This window comes from Haliaeetus albicilla, chromosome 18 (genome assembly GCF_947461875.1).
Source record: "Haliaeetus albicilla chromosome 18, bHalAlb1.1, whole genome shotgun sequence".
NCBI lineage: Eukaryota > Metazoa > Chordata > Aves > Accipitriformes > Accipitridae > Haliaeetus > Haliaeetus albicilla.
The window spans coordinates 19,035,325-19,052,846 of record NC_091500.1 but is presented as its reverse complement, the minus strand read 5'-3'; the positions used below and the strand labels follow the sequence as shown (position 1 = coordinate 19,052,846).

General features: G+C 38.1%; 1 pseudogene; it reads right to left on the bottom strand.

The window, feature by feature from the left end:
• Positions 1-238: 238 nt before the first annotated feature.
• LOC138689932 (uncharacterized) overlaps positions 239-17,522 on the bottom strand; it is a 28,763-nt pseudogene continuing 11,479 nt past the window's right edge.

Genomic DNA, 17,522 nt, shown 5'->3' with positions numbered 1-17,522 from the left:
ATGAAATATCCATCTCTTAGTCTACAGTATTCTTCACTTCTGCTTTATTTCCTAATCTTGTTGATTACTTCAGTCTAATTTCTTTTTTCTTCAGTACTCTTCAGAATTGTGACCTAGCCCCTTCCACAGTTAGAAATTGTATTCATCTAGAATCATAGAATCATAGAATCATTTAAGTTGGAAAAGACCTTTAAGATCACTGAGTCCAACCGTAAACCTAACACTGCCAAGTTGGCCACTAAACCATGTCCCTGAGCACCACATCTACATGTCCTTTAAATACCTCCAGGGATGGTGACTCAACCACTTCCCTGGGCAGCCTGTTCCAATGCCTGACAACCCTTTCAGTAAAGAAATTTTTCCTAATATCCAATCTAAACCTCCCCTGGTGCCACTTGAGGCTGTTTCCTCTCATCCTATCGCTTGTTACTTGGGAGAAGAGACCGACCCCCACCTCGCTACAATCTCCTTTCAGGTAGTTGTAGAGAGCGATAAGGTGTCCCCTCAGCCTCCTTTTCTCCAGGCTAAACAACCCCAGTTCCTTCAGCTGCTCCTCATAGGACTTGTGCTCTAGACCCTTCACCAGCTTTGTTGCCCTTCTCTGGACACGCTCTACCACCTCAATGTCTTTCTTGCAGTGAGGGGCCCAAAACTGACCACAGTACTTGAGGTGCAGCCTCCCCAGTCCCAAGTACAGGGGGACAATCACTGCCCTAGTCCTGCTGGCCACACTATTTCTGATACAGGCCAGGATGCCATTGGCCTTCTTGGCCACCTGGGCACACTGCCTGCTCACATTCAGCTGGCTGTCGACCAACACCGCAGGGTCCTTTTCACCAGGCGGCTTCCTAGCCACTCTTCCCAAGCCTGTAGCGCTGCATGGGGTTGTTGTGACCCAAGTGCAGGACCTGGCACTAAGCCTGGTTGAACCTCATACAACTGGCCTTGGCCCATTGATGCAGCCTGTCCAGATCCCTCTGTAGAGCCTTCCTACCCTCAGACAGATCAACACTCCTGCCCAACTTGGTGCTGTCTGCAAACTTACTGACGGTGCCCTCGATCCCCTTGTCCAGATCATTGATAAAGATATTGAAGAGAACTGGTCCCAGTACAGAGCCCTGGGGAACACGACTTCTGACCAGCTGCTAGCTGAATTTAACTCTATTCACCACCACTCTTTGGGCTCAGCCATGCAGCCAGTTTTTTACAAAGTGAAGAGTACCCCTGTCCAAACCATGAACAGCCAGTTTCTCTAGAAGAATGCTGTGGGAAACAGAGTCAAAGGCTTTACTAAAGTAAACAACATTCACAGCTAGTCATATTCCATATAAAAAAAATATTTTCTGGAAGATGAATAAACCCATTTGAATCAAGTAAAGATTCACCTTCTCCAAAGAAGTACCTTTGCCTTTGCTGTCTGCAGGCATTCTCTCTTCCTATACAGTCCTTTCGTAGGGCCTCAGCCACTCTTAACCAGCCCTCTCATATAGTGTACATCACAACTAGTTCCTTTCCAAGTTCTCTACTTTGTGACTATCAAATACTTGAATAAAGTTTGATTCCTTCCTGGGGTTTGTGCCCTTAGGGAAAATTGGGAGGTGGAAGAGTTAAATCATCATGTCAGAGAGAAGCGGAAAATCGACTGGACTTTGAGATGATGGGGTAAATACTAAAGAAGTGGTCAAATGAGAGAGTCAAACCTCCTGCAAGTTCAGTCTCCAATTTAGGCACTGTAATGCCTTAAAAATTAGGCATCTGCCTTAGCAAGATGATTCAGCATGACAAATGGGGGGTATTTAAGCAAATCAGAATTCTGGCTGCCTAACAAGGGTGATTCAGGATTTCAGCACAGTGAGAATGGGCTTCTCTAGAGCTTAACCAGGGAAGATTAGATCCCAGGGTCCCTCTGACCTCTCATTGCTTTTCAAATTTGATGTGGATTTCCATTGCCATCTCCATTCACAGTCCTCAGTCCTTAGAAGAGGCAGCTGGCTAAGACCACAGTCCCACAAGCATTGCTATTGAACTGGTGAGCTGCTGGAACACCCAAATGTAAAAGTTTGATGTGGAGCAGGCATGGGCACATGGCTGTTATGTGGTGTGTTATGTAGAATACAGAGTATGTAATTCATTCCAGATTTATACTGTCATCCAGGTTTCATAAACTATGAGAAGATATATGATAAATGATCTAGCACACAATTAGTGTTACAGATGAAAAATATCTGATTTGACATCAAGTCTGACAGTACAAAGATAGTCAAACATTTTTTAAGCAGACTTGAACAAGAGTGAGCTTACAACAGGTGTCATATGACTACAGCATCTTTAACCTGGTGCTACAAGCAATAATTCCAGATTTACCACACCATCAAACTATGACTTCAACAGAATTCTTTCTCTGTGTGAGATGCTGCTGGCCAAAGTGCACCTGACTCTGTAATCTACTTTTTGGGACATTTGGACAGGGAGATGCATGCACAATCTTTTCTGTTTTCTATAATTTCTGGTTTCAGGTGTGCCAGTAGTTATTTTATTTATTTTGTCTTGGAGGTATATTGCTTTTATATGCAGCCATTTTATATACACTAACAATCATAATCATAATCATAATAGTTAAACTAATCAAAGATGCAAAAAAATCACTTTGGGTTATATATTTATTTACTCTTCTACTGCATGAGATTTTAATTATATTTGAAAACACTTTGTGGGTTTTTTTAAAGAAAAGTCACTCAGCCAAAATAAATCAATTGCATTCTCCATGCCCAAAAGACATGGTAGATGACATTCTTCTCAATAATCTCCTGTCTTATATAAATTCATCTCCATCAAGTCTGACCTTCTTGAATCATGATCAGCTCTGCTAGAGTCTTGTTAACTGGTGGCAGAATCCTGTTCTGTATAAGCAGCCCATTCAAATGAGATGCCTACCACTGCATTCCACCATCTTTTTTAAATTAAAGAATATTCAGACAAGAACCTTACCTGACCAAAACTGCAGTCATGATAACACGAGCAGAGAACTTGTCACAAGTAGGTAGTCTGTACTAAAATAATAGGTTGGCTGGTATTCCAAAGTCACACTGATTTTCAGGCTTTAAGTTCTTGCTCATGTAAACCGCTTCTGTAATCTTTCTTTCCATCAGCAGTGATAGTAGAAAGTGTTTGATAGTAAAAAGTGTTCAGTATCAGTTAGCCTTAAGCTTCAAGTGCAGTATGAGAGACTATTTCATTACTCTGTTCGGGAGAAAAAGTAGATATGTATGAAGTTATTATTAATTCAGCATTCAATTTGAATCAATGGCAATGAAGAGCCATAATGTTTTAAATAGAAAAAAATCCCACTGTTCTGACATTGCTGAGATGTCTTCAGCCAAAAAAACCAGGAGTTATATTTCCTTTCATTTTATTACTGTTGTCATAGGTTTAAGCGGAGGGAGTGGTAAGCAGGAAGGGAGGAAAGGATTTGTTTTTTAGTGTGTTTGCTTTGAAATCGGAAACATTAAATCACAGAACAAAAGAAAATATGTAAGCTATAATGTGTAGAAGCTGAAATACCATATGACTCATAAAGAAGAGTGGAAGGGAACTTAGTGCATCTCCACAGTTGACAAGTGAAAATGGTAGCCATGAAATGGAAAGTAAATAAAAGACAGGGAGCTGCTAATAGTAAATATGCAGAACTGACATTTCTTCCAATGTGACATGCAACGAACAGACAAGAGTACTGAACAACAAAAACAAATTTCTTAGTTATATATATTTGGCATCTTGTTCCAGGCTGACACCTTTTCATCACTGCCAGAAAACCAATGAGAAGGCAAACTTGCAAAATACCAGATTTTTCCTAAGACATACTGAATACTCATGACCTTTCAGGAGAGCTTTCACAATTTGTTAAAAAGAGTCTAGAGACAAACATTAAAGGGGATGGGGGAAGGCACTGACTTACACTTTCCAATTTATCCCTGATAGTTGAGATACAACAATTTAATCTAAACACTGTCTTCTATGTCACAAATGAAAACAGGACTTGTTCATTAGAAAGCTCTTCAGGCTGAGTTCTTTAACAACCTCTGTTATTATGGTATCTTAGTGCCCCATAAATTGTAATGTGTTTATCCTTTATGTCTTGCCCCAAAGGAGGGAAATTATATGTCCCACCTATGTGCATAGAAAAGGAAAGCACAGAAAAGACAAAACTGATATCCTCAGTTTTGTTGCCTATATCTCACGACATCTGATTTCAGTAAGAATCTAAATATCTTTGAATAGCTGACCTGAAAAAATTTGCCCAGTATCATCCAGAATGCATATAGTTAAATTGTAAATATTATGTGATCCTTAAAAAGGATCACTGACCATAAGGATCTCTATAATCAGAAGTTCACCTGAAGCTGGTGATCCAGATACAGGTGTTGTATAGCTGTGATTGTAACACAGTCAGCCTCCACCACTGCTGTTGAAGCTGGCACAAGTCTTTCAAGGAATGAGTAATTTATCGTTCCAGGAAGTCAGGGAGTGAATATGCAAGAAGGAACTTGATTCACCAACCACATCAAAGAAATTACTTGACTATGACAGAAGAAAGGAGGCATGAGGAATATTTGCTCCAGAGTCTGTTTATGCATTTTACAGTAAAGAAAAAAACATCAGATATGGTGCAAAAGCAGCAGGAACAGAGACAAGAACCCAGGGCTACCCTTCTGCATGTGAAGAGTACTACTGCAAACTCACAGTTTGTCTTCCTGTTGCTGTCCTGGCCATGCAGCGGTTCAGGCTCTGAAGGTGGAAAAAATCTAATTCTAGTTTAAATGCCTCAATGAGGATTAGAAATTCCACTTTAACACCTAAAAGCTGAGATTTTGGCTTGTGCTATACTCACCATTCATCTACCTGTCTGTGAATTTGGGGCTTGCTGATTTTGAATAAATTCTGCTCATTCTAACAGTGTTAAGTCCACTGGTTATCTTTTTTTTTTTTTTCTTATTTTTTTAATTAGCATTTGTCTTTAATCGAGCAACTTCTGGGAATAAACTTAGCATATCCATTATTGCAATTACTTCAAATGATAGAAAGGGCCTGAAGCAAAGAACCCATAATTTATGTTCTACAATGTATCAGGATGCATGTTCATTCTATGGACATATTCAATAGTCATATTTCAGATGATTAGCACAGCTATTAACTGTTTTCCCTCCTCTGAACAGCTAAATCTTACCCCAAATTAAGTTCTACTAAACAGCAGATATGTTAGTTATGAAGTGCTGCAGAGTTGTACCCCCAAGCTATTTAGCACTATTCTTGGCAGGTTTCTTTTGTGAAAAATGGCCCAATGCTTGGAACCTCAGATTGAGGAAAGAACCTCATGACTGTGAGGCTACCTGGAGAGTAACACAGGACAGAGTTGATAGAGATGGCATAACATTTTGGGCCTATAATATAAGGGAAAAGCTCCAAAGATGTAAGGCAGGAGGAAAAGACATTGGTATTATAGCACTGAAGAACCCTCCATGCTATCAATCTTCTTTTAAGGATTTTATATTTTAAAAAGTCTTAAGGGAGGAATTTTAAAAATTTGCTTTAATCCTGGGTAGAGAAAAAGGATTAAGGATGAAGGAACTTGTGATCTGGGAAGGGCAAATGATAACTAACTCAGTCTTGTGAGGAAGAAGGTTCACTGAGTTATTCATTTGTGTCAGTCAATCACCTCACGATCATTGCATTCAATATGAAGTAATGGTTTAGATTAATTCCTCAGAAAACTTTGTCAGCCCCAAATTACTTATATCTCATCTACATTTAGTTTGTATGGATCTTTTTCAGCCAGATGTTAATCATAGGGTTCTATGAAGGAGGCATAAAACCAACAATTACCTGCATTGCTGTTGACAGCAAAATTCATGGCTTATGATTTTCTGAATGGAGTTAATCTATTTTTTTAATAGGATGAGAGAATGCTACTGGAAATGAGGTGAGCACTACTAAGACAGAAAACTGATTCCCCATCAAGCCTTCCAGAAGATATTTCAGGGAGAAGATTTAAACAAGCTATATGTTGATTTATCTTATAGCTGCTAGTCTTGAGACTGCTGTACTAAACTTATCACTTTATTCTGTATTTTATTAAAATGTTAAGTCTTTTGCAATACAAGCTGTGCTTTAAAGGGGCGGAGCAAGGAAGCCTTCCATACTTACACTTTGGAGCTTTTGCAGTGGTGCATATCAAAATGAAGCAAAAGATAACACCTGCTTCAGGGTACAGTAGGCTGGAGAAAAACTGCACAATTTTGAAGAGTAGAATGCTACAAAAGTCTTTAGGATGAGCCAACAATAGAGAACCCAACACATGGCTTTTTACAATGAGAAGCATCTACTCTGAATTTAGATATTTGTTATGTAAATTTCTACCTTTGAGCTTCCCTTATTGTCCACAGAGACCTACAGGGTTTCCTAGAGAGCAGTTCACCTGAATCCCACTTTGCATGTGTCTATTTTTTACCACTAACTACAAAGTACATAATCAGTTCTGGTATAGATATGTAAGTTGTAGCTTTCTCAGTCTGGACAGATGTCAGTTCCTGCAGAGTGCAGGATCATGTTGAGGAAACAGTGCCGCATATAGTATCTGATTTATTAGCAGTGAAAAGCACATTAAAAATATCTGAGTATTTATGCTAACATTTTAATATATGTAACTACAGTAAGTTTGTAAAAGGTTTCATAGACTGCCCAGGGCTTGACAAGTGAAAGATCAGATGTTGATACCTTAAAAGAAAAACCTGTCTACCCACGTCATTGTCACTGGTGTGCCCTAGTCTGAATCCATTTCGGCTTGTACAGTATTCTGAAACAAAAGTCAGAGGTTTACTAGAGGCCTTCCTGATAAAGCGATATTTAAAGCATATGCTCCTTTGCAATGTGAAAAGCAGTTTTCATTCTCTGGGTATGAAAATGATACAGTGGGTATCTAAACCTAATAACCTTTTTTTTTTCTCTTTTTTCAGAAAATGTGAGTGAAACCAAGGAGAGGCAGCAGAGAATGACTGCAAACGTGTATGTCAGTGCAATGAACAATTCCACAAAGCAGACTCAATTCAGGGCAGTAATAGATTGACCTGTTAGATGACCTGGCTTCAGAAGAAAACAGTCAGGCTGTCAGATACCTATAAAATAGGCAGAAATAGGTAGTTCATTCAAAATGGGAAAGAAAAGTGTTTCTATCTGCAGTTCTTAGATAGTTGCCATCACTGGTAACTTCCCTTCTTTAATTTTCTGCAGTCTGTTGGAAAGAACTGAAAAAGCAAAGTGAGATACCGAATGTTGGAAGAGGTGAAAATACCTTCAAAGATTAGGTAAGGCAGAAAAACCTCCATAGAAGAAAAGATAGCAGAAATCAACAGGACAATAAGTGAACTCAACAAGAATTTAAAAAAATCTAAATTTGTATGATTTTAGTAATGAAATTGTATGACGAGATTGAAGAGAAGGACTGCAGAGAAGGAAATTTTTCTGCATATATTTTCAGATTCGAGAAATCATAGCTGTTCTACAGGTTTCCCCTGATTAAAAGATGAGAAAGAGAATAGACCTCACTTCTTACACATTAAATCTCATGTGGAAGGGGAGAGATAATTTGCAAAGTATTTGTAGTACTCAGAACTGTAACCCCTGCCAAGTTTAAAAGAGTGAACCTGAGAAGTTGGTAATGTTTTGTAGCTCTCAAAATACATGGATAGAAGCTTATTTTCAAGCCTATTTAAAGCTAGGTGGAAGACAGGAAGAAAAATTTTGTTATACTAATGATCACATAGATCTTTACCACCTCTATTTGTGTGACTTGATGATTTATCATAATGAAGTAATGATAAATAGAAGGAAAAGTAGGAAATGTAGTAGTTAAGTGTCAGCTGCATGGAGTGAGTCCAATAGCACAGTATGCTAATGATAAAAAACACTATTTTCATGAGAATTTTGGCTGCTGCCACCAACATAGCATTGCTATCTAATAGGTGTCATAAGAGGAGAAAACTTTGTTGGTGTTTTACATTAATGAAAAATTCTGTTCTAAGAATCTGACATAAAATAATCACTTCCTTACCTAGGAGATACGAGTGCATGTGGGCATTGGATTGCACAGTGATGTTGCTACTGAACCGTAGCACTGGAGACTGTTCTTCAGCAGTCGGCTTTCTTGGACTTGAAGCCACACCAGGGTAGTACAGTCCTGATTGCTGCAGGACACAGAAAAAGAAGAAAACAAGAATCATGAACAGAAAGACATTGACCTAAATCTGAACAACCTTGTATTGTGGCTTCCTGGATACATACGTTTGCATATAAACACACACGTTTACAGGTATGTCTGTATAAACTTACAGACCTCTGAGGTTTGGCATTACTTTGCAGGTGAATAAACACTTCAGATTTTTTGCCTTAAGGAAATAGTGTGCAAGTTGATATATAGCTAAATTATCTGAATATAATCAGGGTAATATGTAAATGGGTAAATGTCAACACAATAACTATTCTCTTGCTAGTACTTACACAGTACATATTGATCAAGCAGTTCTAAAAATAGGCAAGTGGTTAATTTGATTTTTTTCTTTCCTAACATCTTGCTTTTGACTACAGAATTACAGCCCTGTTCTTGCACTCTTCTGAAGAGTAAGATAATAGTATGCCTTGTGGAATAGAGTGATGCTAATGTTGCCTTTAAAGGCTTTAAAGTTACACCTTTGTTTATCATGTTTTCAACACATTTTAAATGCTAACTTTAAATGTTGCTCCAGCACATATGTAAAATAAAGGAATCATAAAATTTATAGTTTAAATGTGATGACTCTGCCAAATATTCTATGACTAATTTGGGGAAAATTCATGGTTACTTGTAGAAAACCACCATCTAACAGTACACAGTGGGCTTTACCCTCGTTACTTCCAGTCTCAGAATGATGCTGGTGGACTATATATATCTATGGTGGACTACTATATAAATATGATATAACACAGACTACAGTAACATCTGGATTTCTCAGCCCAGCTTCACTTATTTCTTCCCCAGAGTTGTAAAAAAGCAGGAAAAAAATAGTTCTAAAAAACCCCTTTCTTTCTTTTTACTCATTCCTAGAGCTCACTTAATATCAGAAGTTGGATGATTCCTGGTATTTTAACAATCCCAGTATAGGATTTAATAGCAGTAAGCTCTTACAGAAGACAAAGGATAACCTCTGTCTTATAGTATCTGAGTAATGATGTCACTTAAAATCAAGATTCACTTTCTGGAAATTGGAAAGTCTGTTCAAGAATTCAGTTTACTTGTCAGTTCCATATAAAGTACAGTATTTTAGCTGCTGATAAAAGTTATGTTTTGTGTGGGGACATAGATAGCACAAGATATTGTAGCAGACACTAATTAAAATTAACTCCGAGGGTAGTTTTTTTCCAATGTCTTGTGCAGTGATTCATTGAAAAAAATGACTGAATTTGGATAAATAGACAAAGGATCTGGCTCTCTGAGGTCAGTTGTAAGATTTAAATTAAATCAGTGTCTTCACTAATTTTGAACATTGCCTAAAACAGTCTTCCTGTGTGATATTTAGAGGAACTGATAACACTATATAAGATACTGAGCTTTGAGGTTCTTATTTTCATTTTTGTGGAAACTGAACAGAGATGTTCAAAAGAATCCAATCCTGCCAGTCAAGGTAAGCATCAGCAGGTGGATACGTGAACAGACGATGTGCTTCTGAAGTGCTTTTGGGTGCAGAATGTTATATCCCATCACAGAGCAGAAATGAAAGTCACAAGCACGCAACACAAAAATATAGAAAAGCCATCCTTTTGTCACTGATCCAGTAATTAACTATTAATTTTTAAACTTTGAAAATTCAGCAAATTTATTGCAATTCTTCCCATCAAAAGCAGATTTTGGCTTATTTTTCACATCCTATGGCACAGCAATATGAATATGAGCCAGCACATTCAATTGCCCTTGAAGAGTAACCTCTGGTAATAGAAATTCTTCGTACCCTCAGATACTTTTCCCTTGACTTCATTTGGGCTAATGCACATATGACAAAATCCCAGTGTGCCACTCCCTTGAATTTCCTTAACATCTGACCTCACACAGCTGTTTATTATTAAGAGACATTTGCCACTGCTGTGCATGTTGCCATACACTGTCTCTATAGTCAGCATGTTTTTATCTCAAATACTTGAATTTACAAATAAGCTAAAAATGAATGCCTTGCATCAGCTTTAATGTTATAATGCAGTGACCCATTCTACCACTGTGTAATAACAGGTCCCACTGTGACAATTAAAACAAATCACCCTACAGAATATGCCATTAGATACATTCATGCCTCATCAGTAACTGAATTGTCTTTTATGATATATTTCAAAGAAAGGTATATAACTTTAGCCCGGTTTCCCCAAAGCACAAAATGATTTATAACAAATCTCCCATCTTCTTGATTTACTATGAAAATGAAATATGGATGAAATGAAATAAAAACTTTAATTAAGAATAAAATAGCTGTTGGCCACTAAATAAAACACAAGTGCATAGATAATTTTGAACCAATAACGATTGATCTAAAATGAAACTAAGTTCCCAAACACCACTGCAGCTATTATTTCTTAGCTTTTCTATTATTTTGAACAAACTAGAACTAGCAAGAAGTAAGTGGAAAAATGAATTCTGCTATCTCATATTACATGCTGATCATTTTACTTCATTTGAGAACCTCTTTTACAATGTATTAGATCTCAACCCATCAGGTGACATTGCCACTACTGTCAGAACGGCACACAGTTTCCCCCAAGCCTAAATCCTGTCTTTATGAGTAGTGCGGTGCATGTGGCAAAAGTGCTACCAGAGTAGCAACAGTACTGTCAACTTGTCAGTGCTTTTTAACAGGGGTTAAACTATTTCTCTGCCAGACCTTTACATTCTCGCTGCTGGGAGCCCTTGGAATTAAAATGTTGTAAGTGAACAATGTTTTCATTTGTATATTTTAGTAAGCTGCTTCCAAACTCTTTTCCTGTTCCCGAGTGGGTAGGACACTTACGGTTGAGATTCATTTCATTAACTTTAGACATCTGCAGTGTAGACATCTACATCTGAACTAGTCACTTGAGACTTACTTTGTAGTCAACTGAGAGATATAAACACTTTTAAAGGGGGATTCAGCTGACCTATTTGAGTCACTTGGTAGCAGGGCACCCATTAAAATAACCAGTTCACGATTAGATGAGTACCTTTAGGTGTCTACACTTGGTCAGATGAATCCCACTGAGAGTTCAAGACCTATATCTAGGTGCTTTTGTAAATTGGTCAGTGGGGAGAAGAAGAGATATTTTGCTCCCCTGCATCCTGTAACTTGCAAACTCAAGCTATGCACTATATCTTTTGGTTTTTTTTGTTTGCCTGAAACCCATGCCATGCCAGTAAGTAATCCAGTTCTTGCTCAATAGAATGGTTCCTGGAGGGAGCTGAGGATAAGTTTGTCTGTTGTCTTCACAGGACAATATCGAAGACTGACAGCATTTTCCTGGCCTGTCTTTACTGTTGCATGAGATGGTTCCTGAAATCCATCCCATTTACTGATAAGCAAGTACAGGCTGGAGTCACCCCCATATTTCCTACACTCTGGATGCTCTTGGCCTGAACGTGTGATATGCAAGCCATGAACTCCCAGGGCATATCCTTCCCAACTCTTGGCCCCGGCTCATCTGTCTCATACACAGCTCATGTCCTTACTGTCCTATGTAAGAGACCTGCCTGGCTCTCAGCACTGCCCTCAATGCCTTGTACTGCAGGAAAAGGGGAGGAGGAGGCCAGAACCAGGATAAATATGTTAGCTTTTAATTGGAGTTATCAAATCACATAATCCACAACCAATGCCACTACCTGTCTCCCCTGCAACAGCTCTACTGGATATGACAGGTCTCCTAAAAAAACCCTCCCACTGAAGAAAAATGGCATTACAGTCTTTGTCTTTAATTAAGCTTTCCCCATTGGATTAGATTTCTTTGCCTTTCTATGTACAAAGCACCACAGGCCATGCCATGAAGACTGAAAGGAAAGTAAGTCAAAACTGTGACACTTTTCCCCTTTCACATCTGTGCATCTCTTGCTCTTCCTAAAAAAAGCAAACTAATGGGTAGTCTAATGCTGTCAATGACCTAACTAATAACTGGATTTACATTTCTGTACCTTTGGATGGATTAATTTAATTCCTTTTAAAACTCTGATTCTTACTGTAGATAAGCCATCAGTGTGCTTAACAGGATATTAAAAGTAGAAAGCAAGTGTAGAATAGCAGGTTCATTAGACAACACTTTTTCCAAATGTGGAAGCTGAACACCAGATGCCGTTTTGCATAATAAAAGCAGTCAATGATTAGCCCTTAGAGGTCTGTGATCCCTGAATAATAACCCATTTTTCAAGCTTGTCTGTTATTTTCCTCTCTTACTCTAAATTTTCAGCTTTAGGACTAGTCCATTTTAATAGTCACATAAACCAAACGTGACTTGTAATTCCTAATGCTGTTTTAAAATTGTGATTTTCCAGAATTTATTCAAAAGGGAAAAAAATCCTACAGCAAACAACCATTTATAGGAATAATGAAAACTTGGGACATACCAAAAAAATCTAAAATAGGAATAAAGTCTCAAAGTGAAAGGAAAACACTTGGATGTTGGGCCAGCCCAGTTGGTATAAATCCAGAGGGAGTTAAGAATACACAATCAGTGTCAGGCTCTCCTGACACTGAATTTCTGGCTTTGAGTCCCAGTGAAGAAAAATGGACAATCCAGTTCTTTATCTCCAGGGAAGACGCTACAATCATTACCCTCCCTGAGCTCAAAAAGGGGAGTTTAGGCATATGGGCTACTGATTTATTTGAAGAATGGTGGCTTTCTAATCTGTTTCATCAACTTTGAGTTTTAGAGTGGGGAATAGCAGACATGGCATGATCAAATCTGGATGATTTGGCTCTTAGCACTTATATCAGCTGCTGAACCTACCCAGGTCCCTCTGCTGTTCGTGGATGCTTCTTCCACAGGAGACCTCTATTTGACTCTTCTTCTGTATGAGGACAAAAGTGAGACTCCCTATCATAGGTGGGGAAATGCTGCCTGTCTCTTCAAACAGAGCTAAGCAATAGAGTGAGTGCAAGGGAAAATTGTCACAGAGGTTAAAAACCCCAAACCTTCAGGACTTGGAAGTTGCTGGGATACCTCTGTGAAGAACTTTTATTTTAAAGTCAATATGTTTTGTTTGCTATTTCTAATGAGCACTGCTCATTTCAGACTGATGCCATGCAAGACGAGCGTTGTACAAACAAAGACCGCAGAGCACAAAATCATGGCCCAGGAGGACCCTATTAAGTTATCCTTTCAAGCTCCTGCAATTACAAGAACTAAAAGTTCAGTGTAATTACGGACAAATAGAAACATACTGCAGCAACAGATTTGGTACAATCATTTGAAAGCCAATAAGTATTTTTGTTTTAGCGACAGTTATCTGTAGTCTGTTGTGTCTGCAAGCTGGTGGCAAGACACTAGAACAAACTTACCAGCCCATCTGGTGCCTGAAATGAAGTATTTCTGTGCTTCATGTTATTACAGCCAAGGCTGAAAGCTAGAAAACGACCTGTGGTTCAGATGATGCTTCCATGTGAGGTCAAGAGGGTTGTTGAGCTAATAGGAGTTATAATAACATTTTAATGGCTGATGGTAATTTCTTGCATATATTTTGTGTGTGTGTATGTTATATATATACATACACAATAAATATATAAGCGAAAAATAAATCCAAGGTGGATGACTTGAGAAGGGAATCACCTTTGCCAGAGGAAATCTAGCAAAAAACATTTTATAAAGAAATCCTTTTATTATGCCACATTGTTTTGCTATTCTGTTGCTTGGGATGGCTTATTCTGAATGTATGGTGGTAGAATGATTAACTAGTCACAGTTTTTGGCCGATACTAGACTTCTGCTCAATTTGTTCACACTGTGCTTTCCCTACCTTCCAGTACCTTCGTTTCAGTAGTACACAAACACTTATATACTTTTGAATTGGTGACTAGATATTAGGACCTGTAATGAAAATATCTCAGGTGTTATCAATAACACAAAACATAATTATTAATTTAATAGCACTGTCTAAAATTTACACAATTTCAGAGATTTTCTTGTATATTTTCAGTACAAAGTAATAGCAATTCTCTCAGAATCAATTACAATTAAACCTGATCTCAGTGTAAATTGCAGTGGAAAAAAAAGGAAAAGACGGCTGTAGTGGAGTACAAGGGCTGAAACAACATATTATGGTATGCTTAATGTCATAAAATAGGTTGATTCCTTTTGTTTGTTTGGTTGTTTTTTTCATTGCATGTTAAAGCTTTTGTTTTGGCAGGTAGCACCAGGTGGCACTGTTACATAATCATCTAAATTTTTTTTTTTTTAGCAGGAGAACAAGGTTCCACTGTTGGGAAGACTTGCTTCAACCGGGGGAGGGGGAGTGGGGGTGGGGTGCTAGGCTTCATGGAGAGAGAAGATGAGGCAGGCAGCAGAGAATTTTGCTTTGTACTCACACTTCCCTTTCATTACAGTTTTTATATTCAGTTAATATATTGTGCCGATTTACCCCCAGGCAATAATAGGAAAGCCAAGATTTCCAGAAAGTAGCATTTCCAGTATTCTGTTTGTAAAGAACCCTGTTCAAGGACTTGTGCATGGATGAATAAAACAAGATTTACTTAGTGTTTACTCAGTTGCTTCATCACAGTATTCTACGTTAATAGCCAGTTTTTCCAAAGCCCCAGGTATTTGATAGTGCTTGACAGAAAGATGAGAAATGGAATACAGGTATAGAAAGAACCTGCCACAATGGGATTATGAGATTAATTCTGTCACTTGGAGTCATGTGAGTACCGCAGTGTTTTGTGGTACTGGGTAATGTGACACTGACTGCTTTCAGCTTCCCATTTCTGAGGATTGTCACAGCTTTGGTTTTGCCACTTGCACTTACATCACTATTAATGCAGGCTTCAGCCAGTAAAAATAAGTGAAAGTTCTTTTTGAAAAATTTAATGCAAATAACAACTTTCCTAATCTTAAAAAACCCTGGGCACAAAGTAATAGATATCTACTAATATTTACCTCTCCCACAAATATAGCAAGAAAAGTTTCTCTGCCTTTCTGTCATCTGTTTCATAAATCCTTCAGGTGTTTTTCTAGCTAGGGACTCAGTTCTCATGCAAATTTTCCACTTTAGAGAGGACCCCAGTCTGGGAAAGCAGGCTTATCTTTATATCCTGTTACTTTTTTTATTCTTTTTTTTTCCCTTTTGTTTTTTCTTTTTTTTCTTTTTCTCTCCAGGCAGTTATATTTCTATCTTGCCTTAATAGATGTTAGTTTCATAACTATTGTCTACATCCAACCTTTGACTCTTAACTACCCAGCTCTATCAGCAAATCATCAAGGTTGAATATTGCTTAACCTTATAAGAGCATTTCAAATCCTGTGTTGAGTCTACTCACATGCAGAATTTTGCTTTTCATTCAATACCTACAACTTGGCACAACAAGTTATGCAGCTGTGGATTTCATACACTCACTACTGGCTCCTGTTTAAGATCACACATTGCAATATTTATTGTTTTGACTTGGTAATGACTTTGGGGTGCCAAGATTAACTGTGCCTTTGGTTAGACTATGACAAGAAGTTTATGCCTTAAATGTAAAAAAGGTATGTTGTCTGCCAGGTACCCATAGACTCTTTACTTTGTATATGCTTTAATAAAGCCTTGTAAATTTCAGAACATCTACTTTGCAACTCACTTTTTTTCATGAATGACTTTACCAAAATGACAGCTCAGAAAAGGGGAGGATGGAGGTATCTTAGCTAACTGCCAAAGTGTGTCTGAGACACTGGTAGATATAGAGTAATGGTGATTGAATGAATAACATGTAGGAATGGAGAAGAGACATAAAACTAGGTTGGTAAAATTTGTGGCCCTTCCTGGATTACGTGAGATTCATCACCTTTAAGGAAATGATCTAAAAATGGCAAGGGCTACTCAAGCCAGAGAAAATACAGTCAGCCAGTGGATCAGGATCACTTTTCATTTCCATCAGTAGAACTGAGGTTTGGCTCCACTGAACTCTAGATTTACAACTGCCCTATTAAAGCCTAGAAGTTGGGGTAGTAGGGCATGCCTGAGTATAGATAATCATTGCAAGAAGAAGTGTAGTGTTTAAAATACCTTCTAGTTGTTTATAACAGCCTCTCTGACTGAGCTTATTGATCTGAAAGCAAAGCTAGTGGAAAAAACCATGTGAGCATTTCTCAGATGCCTTACAATGCATCAGTAAAAACTAAGCTTGGTGTTAAGGTTAAAAGGAAATCCAAAGTAGGATTCATAGCAGTCTTGCGATTAATTTGTTACAGTTTTCAGGAAATGCTGTGTTTCTTGAAAGAATCTAGGACCTGATAAATTGTATGGCTGCTAAAGACAATGATGAAGGCAACTTGGGGAATACGGAGGAAAAAAAAAAAACCAAACAAACCCCAAACCCAAAAAGGGGGAAAGAAAAATCACAGCTAATGATTCCAGGAAGAATCCCAGTTCAAGAAACTGAATACCTCATATTCCTTCCCCCAGCTTCAGACCAAGGTTTCTAAGAACTTGTCTACTTGTCAAACATAATCACCCCATTAAAGCATAAACAGACATCATCACTGTTTGCCACACTGGAAAAACATCGATATCATTAAAAGTCTCTTTTCTAAAATCCATCATAGCAATGCAGCAAAAAAAGTGAAATAATATTGCAGCTATTCAATCTTCTTTCCCTTTGCCCAAAGCTGGAGTTCACTTTATGAACTCTCATTTGTCAATATTTTGATTAATTTGAACGTGGTGCAGGAAGTCTATATTTGTATGTAAACTCATTAAAGGTTGTACCAAATAAAAGAACAGATTAATATCAGAATTTTCCCTTTTCAGAGTGGGTGTATTACACAGAATTACGTAGCATGCTAGAGTGGAGTTGAGCAAGTGCATGATGGAACACATGGGTGGCTGTCCTTGATCACCCTGTTGATTTGTCCTTTCCCGATATATCTCCAACCAGGCAGAATAGGCAAAACTGTGAGATGAGCTGATATTTTTTGATTTTGATATGTCTGCTGGCCTATCCCCTGGATCGTGTCACAGAAGCTATTACATACTATTACTGTAATACTGTTGAAAGTATTAAGTCACTGGGAGGGAAAGTTGCACTGGAAGTGTGTAGCACTGGCAAGTGTCACTAGTCAAGAGGAAGAATAACTGTTTCCTGCAGTACCTGTTATTCCTTAGAGCTCTTTCAACCATGTTTAGCACATAAAATCTGACAAGATTAGAACCTCAGGTGGTATGGCTTCAGGCAATGGAGAAATTCAGTTACCTGTCAGTAGTAATAATAAAGAGATGAGTGAAACCACCACAACACTGTCTCT